Below are 12,939 nucleotides of genomic sequence, written 5' to 3' on the forward strand. Positions count from 1 at the left end.
TCATTCACATCCAGTGGTTCTTATTGAATCACCCAGAACCCGTAAATCACCTTAAGAGACTGTAAGTCTCCTGCTAATGTGTTCCTTCCTGGAACCCACCATGACTGTACCTCTGAAAGTCCCACCTTTCACACCTTAGACAGGCTGCAAGTGCTGAGAAGTTTGCTAAGAGAGTTGGGTTTTTTGGTTTTGTTTTGTTTTTGTTTTTGTTTTGTTGTGGTGGTTGTTTGGGAGAGACCGTTTTCTCTCTGGATTCTACGATTATCTCTGCTTAATTAGACCACTGCCTACCACATTTTAGGGCAGATGGTGAGATTTGAGAGCAGTAGCGATTTTGTTGAAGGTGAATGGTCAGCCCTACTGAAGACTGACTGAAAGAAATATTCTAATTTTCTTTGTTTTAAAAAAAATTTCATCAGCTCCTAGACCAGAATGAAGAGATGGGACTTCTAGAAAAAGAGTTTGAAAATCGTAGACTCAAATAGGATGGTTATCACATCAGGCTGGGGATGGAGATCTCCTGCAGCAATTCTAAAAAGAACACTTCCCAGAAGCCACCCTGGGGAGATTGCTCTGCACACCTGGGGTTTAACCTGGGAATCGCCCCAGGAGCTTCAGATGCAGCTCTTTTACAGACTGGAGTAGTGATATGTATCAACTTTGGATTCAGGCTGGATTAGAAATTGAGTTTTAGCATGTACTTAGTGATGTAACTTTGGGCAGATTGTGTAACCTCTCTGAGACTCAACTACTTACTGAGGTTATTGCAGAGATTAAATGAGATAATATACAAAGTCTCTCAAGCATTGCCTCATTTACAGTAGGTAAAAAATAAAGTTGTACCAATCCAAACATTTCTTTGGGACTTAGCCAAAAGAGAAAGCCACTAAAGCAATCTTAATAGTACTGAAGGCAGACCTCCTAAATCTGAATTCAGGCTCCACCAAGTCTGTGACCCTGGGAAAGATACTGAATTTCTTTGTTTCTCCATTTATAAAATAATATTATCTATTGTATGGAAACAAATATTCAAGTCATTAATTTATGATAAAGATTAATAGTTAATGGATGTGAAGTGCTTAGAAACACTGACTAGTACTCAATAAATATTAGCTATGATTCTTGTTGCATGTATTATCACCTCTTTTAAAGCAAGCATTTATGATGGAATGAATGCAGGCCTTGGAGTATTCAAGTCCCAGCTGTAGTCTCACAATTGGGAATAACACGACCCAATAAAATAAACAATAAAAATACAGCACAAGCCCCATAGACCATTTCAAATTTTCTAGTAAGCATATAAAAAAGCACAACTATTTTAACAATGTATTTTACTTAATTTATTTTATCTAAAATCAAGAAGTACATCTATTGAGCTATTTTACAGCATTTTTATACAGTGTCTTTGAAATGTTATATGTTATATTTCAGCGCATCTCACATCACATTAGTGACATTTGAAGTGCTCAATGGGTACATGTGGTTAGTAGCAACATTGGACAGTGTGGGAATTCCAGTTTCTAAAGTAAGTCCCTTCACCTTGATGAGCCTCATTGATCTCATTTGTAAAAACAGAAATACATTTAATGGCTTTGCTTGTAGAAAAAAATGAAATTTCTTTGTTAATTGGAAAAGACTGCAAGCAACAGGCTTTCTGCTCTTTGTAACACTTGCACTATCAAATGCAATGCTTTTCTCAGAGGGTGACCCACCCCAAGCCCCATGTGATCTGAGACATCACCTAAGATAGTACTGGGTAGATAGTGCTTTCCTATAGGCAGATGAAAGAGATTAAGCAGATAATGCTTCAGGAAATTGGAGAACTGCTCCTCTCTTCCTCCCTACCTTCCACATTTACACCTAACAGCAAACATATTTGCTTCTACTTCCCACATTTTTGAGATACCTTTGACAATTTTCCTTCTAAAATAAAGTTAAAATTGAGATATAAATAACCTTTGCATTCCCTCTGATAGAACCTTAATTTGAAACTTCATTGTTCTTAAACTCCTAACTTTTCCCACAAATACTACCGTCTGATATTAATAATTTACCACATGCTTATTCTCTACCACATTTTAGGCTCTTGTAGCTTACTGCCATCAAATTAATAATTCATCTTCTTATAGGCTATATTGCATATAGGAAGGGCACTGAATCTAGAATCAGCAAGACTGGATTAAAGGCTTTTTATTCTGCATTTACTGGTTATAGGACTTGGCATGAGATGCTTAAACTCTCTGAGTTTCATTTTTTTTTTCCTTTATAACATAGAGACAATAATAGTGTTCTCACAGACTATGATGAGGATTAAAAGAAATGACACATACGAAAGTGATCTATACCTGCAAAACATTAGATAAATATAAAATGGTATTAAGAGATTTATAAAGCACTCTGTGCATGTCATTCTCCTGTTGAGCAGTTTTAGATGACTCCCCAGTGCCTGCCAAGTCAAGTCAGATTCCTTAGTTTAGCATAAAAAGTTCTCCAAGTCCTGGCTGTGACCACGTTACTTTTACAAGTTAATCCCACTCTACTCAAACCAAATATTCTAACCAAATAGAACTGGTATATCTGTCCTCCTCAAACAGGAATGAATGGTGTGACATATTTCTAACTTCATTTTTCTTATGTCAAGTTTTCCATCTCTTGAAATTCCACTCATTCTTCATCATCCTCCAAATCTCTCCTGATTTCCCTTTCCCCGTGTTCTGAAGTTCTAGCTCTGCTGCCTGTGAACTTTGCTTGTATCTTCTTTCTTATGACAACTGAAAAATCCACTTGGAATTCTAGTAACATGTGGCGCAGAGAAACCTGCACAAAATTTCCTGAATTGGGCTATTTAGGGAAAGTTAAATGACAAAATCTGCAAATGATTATGCAGCAGTCCCACAGAGGCAGAATTTTCCCCATTTAAAAACTAGCCACCGTAGAAATCCAATCAAGATTGCAGAGAAATATAGAGCTTGTTAATTGTGGTAGCATTGAATAAATCAGCAAAAAAGAAGGTGTTTTGTGGGTACTGGCAAAAAGGATAAGAAACAAGAATTATGATAGCATGTCTTTAATCCCATTCAGTAGTAGCTCCCTTTCCTTTTGGGAATGGGAATCCCATCTTTTAATATGTTAGGCAAGTCAATAGGACAAGCAATATTTTTGAGCCACAACTAGGCAAGTGCTGCATGAAGGACGAGTCTGATCTTGAGAAGGTTAGATAGAGGAGATAAATAGAAACAGTTAGAAAATATGATCAGTCTAAAATATCAGATTTCAGCCAGGCGCCATGGCACATGCCTGTAATCCCGGCGGCTGAGGAGGCTGAGGCAGGAGAATCACAGTTCAAAGCCAGCCTCAGCAAAAGTGAGGCGCTAAGCAACTCAGTGAGAACCTGTCTCTATATAAAATACAAAATAGGGCTGGGGATGTGGCTCAGTGGTTGGGTGCCCCTGAGTTCAATCCCCAGTGCACCCGCCAAAAACAGAAAGAAAATAGCAGATTTCAGGTAGTATTGTGAGAGCTTAGAGGAAGGGAGTTTAATTCAACCTCAGAACATTTAGGAAATGGTATAGAAAAGATACTCTAGGCTGAGTCTTAAAAGGTAAGTAAGAGTTAGCCAGGTGAAAAAAAAAAAAGCCCAGGAGAAGCACTTTGGGCAGATGGAAATGATTGAACAGAAACAGCTCTCACGTTGCAGTCACAGAGCTGAGTCTATCAGGCTTGAAAAAGGAGCCCTCTAAACCATCTGACTCCTCTCAGATTTTACACCTACCAAGTATCCTTATGATTATAATTTGGTCTCCCATGTAGAAAAGCATGAGATAACCAGGAGACATGGAAAGCTCTTTGTAGATGATTGTTCTTTCTCAATGTGAATGCATTGGCCTCTGATTTCTTTGAATTCTTACGAGTTGGGCTAGTTTGAGCTGAGTGAACTCAAAATGCTTAAACTCTCTGAGCATCCCATTTCTAGACCTGAATAGCTGCAGCCACTGTGAATTTTGGTCAATAGTCAAGTACCGCCACCCTTGAGGTCAATGATTGTGAGTCACAAATGTCTCAAGTGCATGCACTGCCATCTCCACTGCTACTACCTGTTTCTACGCATCTTCATCTTCTGTACAGGCTACTGGAATTAAAAAAAGCAGTAGATTTTAATTTGTTCCTGTTGCTAGAACAAAATATCTGAGCCTGTGTGATTTATAAAGAACAGAAGTTTATTTCTCAGAGTTCTGGAGACTGGAAGTATAATATCAAGGTGCCATCAGGCACAGCAGGTTCTGTGTCTGATGAGGGTTGCTCTCTTGGCTTCATGATGGCACCTTGCTGCTTCAACCTCTGGAGGAGACAAGGGATGCATCCTCATACACAGGAATAGACAAAAGGCCTGGCAAGGTCCCTCAATCCTTGAATAAGGTTGTTTTTCCCATTCATGAGGGGTCTACCCTCATGATCTACTGAAGGCCCCACTTTTTAATGCTGTCACATGATACTATTATTATTATTCTCATTAAATGGGTTAAATAGCATAATTAACTTTCCCAAGGTTAAGGTTCAATAAATAACAGCAAGTGATAGTATTAGAATATGAACCTAAGCGATCTAACTCTAGAGACCAAGCTTTTAACCCCTATTCTATAATCTTCATAAATCTTCCCTATATATGCCTAATTTGTTATAAAAGCAACTGGACAGCAACTTTCCTCCATCTCTGATCACTTCCATGTGCCATTGGTCATTAATACCAGCCCAGATGGATTATTAAGTTCCTTGAGCATTGGTGGTGAAAGTCCCTTTCACATTGGTGGTACATGTTTTAACTGGATGAGCACAGAGTCTCATAAGTAAGTCAATGCCAAAGTCGGTCTTTTTGGAGAGCAGGTTCTGGTAAGGTAGACACTAAAAGAATGGGAGGAAGAGCAAAAGAGAGTGTACCATGAGTCAGCCAAATCAAAGATATCATTTTGCCTTGTCTAAGACCACCTCAGTTAGATAAAGATCCTTGGCCTATTTGTAATAGGCCCCATGGCTTAGCAAAAAAAAAAAAAAAAAATCACAAAATTTAGATCATACAATTTTATTTCAATTATCTCTCTCCTTCTTTCCTTCCCTCTCCCTTCCTTCTCCCTTCTTCTCCCCTAACCCCTTTTTTTTCCTCTCCTCTAATAAGTTTGAGCAAATGGTTAAACATGTCCAAGCCCCACTTTTCTCATGTGCATAATGGAAAATGCATGTCATCATCATAATAATTTCTATCTCCAGGGGTTTCTTTTTCAAGGAAAAATGAGATATGCAAGTGAAAGTGTCTGGCACACTGTCAAGTTATATATACAAAAGCTGGTTGTGATTGGAGATTTTTAAGCTTGCTGTCTTAGATGAGTTTGCTAAAGAGAACAGCATCAAAATGACCTACTTTTCCCTGTGATTTCCCTTGAGGGCTGTGGACCTCTTCTTCAGTGAATCCACCCAGAGTGAAATCCCTGTCACATGCATTTGCAAAGTTCCATATTCATAAAAACACATTAACAAAATCCTGTCTAAAGAAAGGCCACATAGGTCTTCCAAACTTTGCCTTTGGAAGAATTGCATTGTGCAGTTTATATTTCAGTTACTGTGTTTTGTTCTAAGAATGTTTCACTTAAGTTTGAAATGTTGAGCTCTCACTCAAATGTACTGCATTTACTACATACTCATCAAAAATATATATAGCTTTGAACATCATAATTTATGATGAAGAAATATATTGGTAACAATAAGGGAAAAGCCATAACTAAGACCATCAAATACATGGGCCAATAATCTCAACCTAACCCCTTTGGATGAGAGACTGATCTTCATAGGTATGAAACTATTTTACTTTTGTTTTTTTACATATAAAAAAAGGATTTAACTTTTTGTACTATGGGGAAAATGAAATAAGCATGCTAATTCCAAAGCACCCCGGGTTTATGGAGGAATAGACTAAGGACATCTACAGGGGTAGAAGCTAGTGCACAAATTTAGAGTCATATACCAAATGTGAAGAATCGAACAAACACACACTTCTCACTGGCGAGGATCTGAAGAGTAAAGAAGGAACCTATCTTCTTAGACTGATAATTTGGAGAATGGTAAAGGTGTTTCCAGTATAATCACTCAGTGCACTGGACACTACCATTCCTGAGGCATCTTACCCCATGTTGTGACCCAGCACCCCACCCAGCGACAGGCTTGACACATAAGAGATGCCCTATGCATTTTGTGGAACAAATGAATAAGGGAACAGCTTTTTGTACAATTCTCCATGTTTAATGAACCACTGCTCAGGTGTGTCAGAGTTTGGTGAAAACCAATAATTTCTAACTGAAGGGGGCGGTTTCCTGAAGTTATGCAGTGGGAGGGACATTTTAGGATTCCCTGGCCAGCCTTACATTGGCTCCCTTCTCTCAGGTCAAAGCTAAACTCCACCTGATTTAGTATCACATACATCCATCTACCCTCAAGAAAGTGACCCAGGACCAGAGACGAAGGGGTGAGAAGGGAGGAAAAAGTTCCTGACGTGTGTCAGGCATTGCACCAAATGCTTAGTATATGATGACTCATTCAATTCTCACAGCTGGTTTAGGCCTCTTCCTGTTTCCCAGGTGAAGAGGTGGAGATACAACAGGCTACCTAACTCGTCTAAGATCACACTTCTAGCAAGTGGCACAGTCAGGATTTATAAACAGCTGTAAGACTCTAAAGTAATCTACTGAACTTTGGATTAGTAGGAGCAACCCAGTCTATGTCATCTCAAAACCAACATCTTTTTGTTGTTATAACTCAGCTCTGTGAGACTTAAAATTTTGTTTCAAATAACCATGGCTACAGCTTAACCAAAGGAAAGGAAATGTGTTTTTGCAAATCCTACTCTTGCTTCTTCTTTTTTTTTTTTCATCTTAAAGCTTGCTCAGAAAAGCAAAAGACAAAGAAAAGTTCCCAAATCATAAGTTTAGAAGTCAGTAAATTTTCATAAAATGGACAGTTATTTAATCAACACTCAGACCAATAAATATATCATTGCCAGACCTGTAGAAAGCCTCTCAAGTCCATCTTGGTCATTAATCTCCCACCCCACTCCCAACCACTATCTTGACTTCTAACATTGTAGATTCGTTTTTGCATCTTTGGAACTTTAAATAATTGAACCGTACTTTTTTTCATATATTTTTTAACATTTGGTTTCTTTTGCTCCACACTTATACTTAGAAGACAGCATTCATTTATGCTTAGGAGATGCATGTGGCAGTTCTGATTGACTTAACCACTAACATAACCTTGTAAGTAGAAACCACCCTCTGTAATGAGAAGAAAGTTCAATGATGTGAAGCTGATAAACATGGTGATTTGCATTTATTTTCTATGTGGAGGAAAATGACAAATTTCTGATTTATTCTGAGCTATATTAAAAAATACATATAGGTGGAATTTGTAGAAAATTTATATTTGTAGTATACTGTGAAGGTTTTACCTACTAATCACGTGTATTTGGGCATTGACTTTTCTGGACCTCAGTATACTTCTCTGTATTAAGAATGATGATATCCACTGAAGAACAAATAAACATTTAAAAAAAGAAAATGATGACATGAAGAGTTTCAATGTTAAATGTTAGAGAGCCTCTGTCCCTACTTTTTCATGAGATCAGTTGGATAATGAGATCACACTTGGCTGCACAGATTGAAGACCAGCTTCTAGGGCACTTGAGGTCTGTTACCAGCTCAGCCATTGACTTCATAAATGCTAAAATCTCTTCCCATGTTTTCTAACAACGAACAGCTAACTATCTGTGGCCAGGCAGAGGTTTCCAATTACCTTTCCTAATGTCACCCTTCTCTGGATATGTCCTTCTTCCCAACTCCATTCTTATAACACCCACACACTGGTACTGAATTCTCAAGAAATAACTGGAGAAACTGGACTATGAACCAAATAGTAATTGAATTGAAAAAAATATTAAAACAGAAAAAAGTAAAGACATTGAATGAAAAAAGATTATTCTGCTCAACCATTTGCATAGTTGTGACTCTATTTGTCATATGTATGTACACACCCACATATACATGCATATATACATGAATGGATACACACCAAGGGATTAACAGTGGTTATCTCTCATAAAAAAGTGAGATTTTTATCATTACAAGGTTGTCTTATTTGTAATTTTTTAAAATTTTTACAGTGTACTTGTATCCCATCTGTAACAATAAATGAGATATTTGCAAGAGGTGTATGATAATTTTAAAATTATCATGTTTTTATATCTATTCTCCTATGACTCTGCCTTCATCATGAGACTAGAATAGTTTTCCCACCTCAGTTTACAAGTAAATAAATTACTTAGGTAATTTTCCTGAGGCTGCCCACTGAAGCAAGATGAGAACTACACCTGGTCTTCCAAGTAAATATTGCACAGCCTCCCTTTCCTGAGGGCTGCATAAAGTGGATCAGAAAAGGGAAGAGGAGACTCAAGAGCTGACAACATTTGGGAAAGCAAGTATGCAACTTTAGCTAGAAAAGACTCAAAAGATGACATGCAACTTTAAATGCAGCATTTTCAATAATACCTGTGCTTTTCAGTGCTGAAGTGAAACCTTTATTTCACAGACCAAGATACAGTCTGGCTAGAAATCTGGAGGGACTATTTTCTCTTAACAATTTAACCTCTGACCTCTTAGCTTGTGCCTTAAGTTAAATCAGAGATAATCATACCTCTTCCATGTCTAACGCACAGAGGTGTTGCAAGGATTAATGAATAGTGTGTCTGGAGCTCCTTAAAGAAAAGAGCTATTTGAATGCCATGTATTATTACTAGATTGATAGTAATTATAATCATTAATCCATTTTCTTTTCCTGTTTCTCGGGATCAAAAACAATACCTACCAGGCCTGCAAAAGGAAGAAATTCTTCCTTTGCCACTCTTGTTGGAGTGAAAGAAAGAGAAAAAAAAAAAAAAAGGAGGAAAGGAAGGTAGTTGTTATCCTTGCTCCTTCCCTCTGAAAATATTTGAAACCAGAGTTGACTGAATGACCATACATGGTTACATTAGCTACTGCTACTCTTTTGAGACTTACTTCTACAGAGTTAAGCCTGTTTTTTCTTGGGACCAGCTTAAGTAAGATAAGCACAGAGCCAGCCCCATGGGCATACAACCTGTATGGTTGCACAGGACCCCATGCTCAGAGGGACTCCATGTTTGCCATCTTGAAACTCCTAATTTATTTTTGTACTTGTGTTTTGTAAGTGAAATCAGATGAGACAATGGAGTGTGTGCCAATGGCACACACTTGACTCATACACTGTCCAATATCCTGCCACCTTCCTGTCTTCCCTGGGCTGGTTCACCTGGTTATTATTTTATTTTGTTTTGTTTTCAGTGCTAAGGGTCAAACCCAGGGCCTTGTTAATGCTAAGCAAGCACTCTACCACTAAGCTACATCCCCAGTCTTTAGGTTTCTACCATCCTCTTCCTTTGATCCCTGGCACCCCAAGAGTCTTCCAGCCTCCTTCCTCCTGCCCCCATGCATGATCACTGCTTCTCTCCATCCCCACCAGGTTTCTGGGTGCAAGTACAGGGAGGATCTGATTTGGTCCCCTGTGCCTTGCAAAGTATAAAGTGTGGGTATGGCTGTAGTTATTCCTGCCCTGGGCTGGTAAGGCTGTAATGTGGTGGACAGAGACCATGTCTTGGTGGGAATAAGCCTTTTGCTTACCTCTGATTCAGGTAACTAGCACATCCCAGAAAAGAATTTGGGGTACTCATAGGGATACACATAATACCTTAAGGATTATTCTGCTATGGAGGGCCCACCTCTTGCTGGGGCATAGCAGTCTGGCAACTGGCAAGAGAGGTACCCAGTAGTTGGTAAGCTATATGTATGTATGCCCTAAGTTGTAAGAGGCAAAGCCTTTGGTCTTCTGGGAATGTCTGTACTCATCTCACGATATGCCAATGCCTGAAAGAATATGACATTAAGTAAAACTCATGAAGCCATTCATTAATTGTGACAAGCATACCACAAGATGTGAGATGTCAACAATGGATAAACCAGGATGCAGAATATGTGGAAAACCTTCTACATTATCTTTGCAACTTTTCAGCCAGTGTAAAAGTATTTTAAAACTGGAAGTTTAGGGGTAGAGAGAACCTCAACATGACAGAAGAAAAGAAGAAATATCATCACTAGTACCTCTAACAGCACTTTTTCCTGCTTTGGGAACAAGGGTCCCTGCACTTTCAATTGTACATTGAGCCCTGCAAATGATGCTGCAGTTCTTACTGTAATATCCCTTGTTGAATATGCAGCTCTGCTATCTTCCTTCCAATTCCTCTTCCTGTTCTTCTTCACTCTCAGTGCTAGGCCTTTGAGTTTCTTTGAGTATCATTAATAATTACTTGTATGTATCGATCACCTACTAAGAACTGGCTACTCTACTAGGCACTTTATATATTTTATCTCATTTAATCCCTTTATAACTTCATGGGATAAATATTCTTTTTTTGTATTTTATAGATGTAGGAAGTTGAGATGTAGTATCATACAATAACTAGTAGAAGACAAAGTCAATATTTCTGATTGTTACTTCAAAGCTGAAGCTTTTTGTGTAGTAATTGCATAAGTGCTGTTCTGCCTCCAGATACCCAAGGCTTGGCAGGCTGCTTGGGCAGGCACTTTGGTTTCCATTTCTCCAAGTATTTCCTGGGTGTCTAGGGGACCAAACACTGGTGTGATGCCGGAGTTGCAAAGTTGCAGCATGGAGGCCAGTCCTGAGCTGCAATGGTCACTTTCTTTGGTTATGTCCAAGAAGGCGTTTCAGGCCTCCTATCTCATACATAGTCCGTTTTTAAAAAATATGTATTTTTTTAGTTGTAGGTGGACACAATACCTTTATTTTATTTTTATGTGGTGCTGAGGATTGAACCCAGTGCTTCACACATGCCAGATGAGTGCTCTACCACTGAGCCACAGCCACAGCCCAATCTTATGCCTGTGCCCCCGACCTTAGTTAGTAGCCATGATAAATGATAAGGCAGTCCTGACTGTGGATTAAGATTTTGGAAAGTGACAAGTCTAACTACATAACTTCAAAATATAATAAATTTTTTGCTGAAAAAATATTGTGGTTGACCTGAAGAATAGAGGGCCATGGTGCAAAATTCTTTGGCATCTATCAGCCAGTCCCACACCTCATTTTGGACCAAGTCTGGAAGCACAGTACTTATGCGCTTATGCTGTCATGGCCACAAATGAGCTGCTGGTATGCTGGTATACCTAATCATTATGTCTTTGAAGAGTGCTCCTCTGTTTTCAAAGCTTCTGCTGGTATACTTACTATGTTTTCTATGTGGTTAGAGTAGAATGATTTCTCCTTTTTCCTCTTCATGAAGGAGAACCATACTATATCATCTTACAGTTGTTTTGCATACAAGACAGTAAAGCCCAAGGCATTGGGAGATGGTTGCACTTTTTATTTTGTTAGAGGGAATGGGGTCGGGAAGGCTCTTTACCTTTGGGTAAGGTTCATTGGAAGAAGTGTTCTTCTGGAAGTAAACCCAGGAGGCAAGGGGGTGTTTGGGGACACACTATGGAGTGAGGAAAATCTTCATGATGAGGCAGTATTGCAAAAGAGAAGAAGAAAGCCATTAAATACATTTTATTAAAAACACCTCAATTCTTGTCTACACATTTTTGAGGAGTGTGAAAAAATGGAGGAAGTTACATCTGGTGGTTTTGTGGCTTTTCAAGTATGACATACAGGATATTGAATTTTAACCCCTATTTATCCTGAAGTGTACCAGTATTAGGGGAATAAACAAAGAAAGGATTCTTTGAAATGTGCATCTGTGGCCAATTGATTCCATTCACTTGGAATTACACTTCTGTTTACTCCCTTTCTGTCTCAAGTACTGGAGTGCCACACACACAAAATTATTCATATAAAAATAAAAAGCTATGTGGTCTCACTAGGATTTCTGTATAATTGTATAAGAAATGTGCTCTAAATCGGACATGAATGTTATATTAGGACTCCAAAATAAATTTCTTATTTTATTAGTGCCTATTGTGTGCATTCCAGAAAGCTCAGCAGGGTGAATGGATGTCACTTCCCTCAAAAATGTTCAAGAAGTGGGAAAGTCCGACTGCTTTTTATAACTGCCTGTAGCTTCATTAATTCATCTAGGATTATAAAATTAATTTAGTGTTTATTAACATAGGTTTCTTAAGTCAATAACCTGAAGTATTTGTACAGACCCACAAATCTTTGGATATGGAATGACATGCGGTAAATAAGTAAAAGAGTTTTAATTGTCCAGCAAAAATGATCTTGAAAACAGTATTTTTTTTTTGTATGAAGCACTTAGAAATATTCCCAGAAATTCTCACTTCCTACGACAACAAATCAGAGCCCCTAGCTTTAATTAAAATGAAAATCTACAGCGTTCACATCTGGCTCCACCTGAAAGTCCGGTTCAGAATTTCCCTGTGACCCTGGCACTTGCAGGAGGGAAGTTTTACTTTGTTTAGTATAACAAGAGCTGCAGGGCTCCCAGGCCAATAAACGTGTTCACGTAAAAACTCCAGACTGTTTCTCCTAGACTGGAGTCTTATCAGGGAGACCTCACTTTGCCTTTAGTTAAAGGTGAGATTCAGGGAAGAGAAAGGAGCAGCGAACGCCCCTTTATTTGTGCAGGTCAGTGTTTGCTGAATCCACAGTTATTCCAACACCAACACATTCCCAGAATGAATGACGACGTAGCAGCAGCCTTTGAACGTAGTGGTCAAAGGGTTCTCCCCCACCTTTCCAATGTCGGTTCCATTTAGAAGAAAAGCAAAATGAGGAAAAGCTTTCCTCATTTCTCCTCTCTGACTGCAAACACTCAGAAATGACCTCACATACCCTAAAGAGCCCCGGAATGAC

At 38.7% G+C, this 12,939-nt stretch overlaps 1 protein-coding gene across 5 annotated transcripts in view; it reads left to right on the plus strand.

Annotated features, from left to right (window-relative positions):
• The window catches only part of Pde4b (phosphodiesterase 4B), a 539,654-nt gene that overhangs the window by 485,401 nt on the left and 41,314 nt on the right, over window positions 1-12,939 (plus strand). The window contains exon 1 of one of the 5 annotated variants that reach the window (XM_046450951.2): window positions 12,693-12,711. The exons of the other annotated variants lie outside the window; for them this stretch is intronic. The gene's annotated coding sequence lies outside the window, so the exon portion shown is untranslated. Of the gene's footprint in view, window positions 1-12,692; window positions 12,712-12,939 lie in introns of those variants that run through there. 5 annotated transcript variants of the gene reach the window in all.

This window comes from Marmota monax, unplaced genomic scaffold (assembly GCF_021218885.2).
Source record: "Marmota monax isolate L192 unplaced genomic scaffold, Marmota_monax_Labrador192_F-V1.1 WCK01_AAM20220418_F8-fsc00023, whole genome shotgun sequence".
Taxonomy (NCBI): Eukaryota; Metazoa; Chordata; class Mammalia; order Rodentia; family Sciuridae; genus Marmota; species Marmota monax.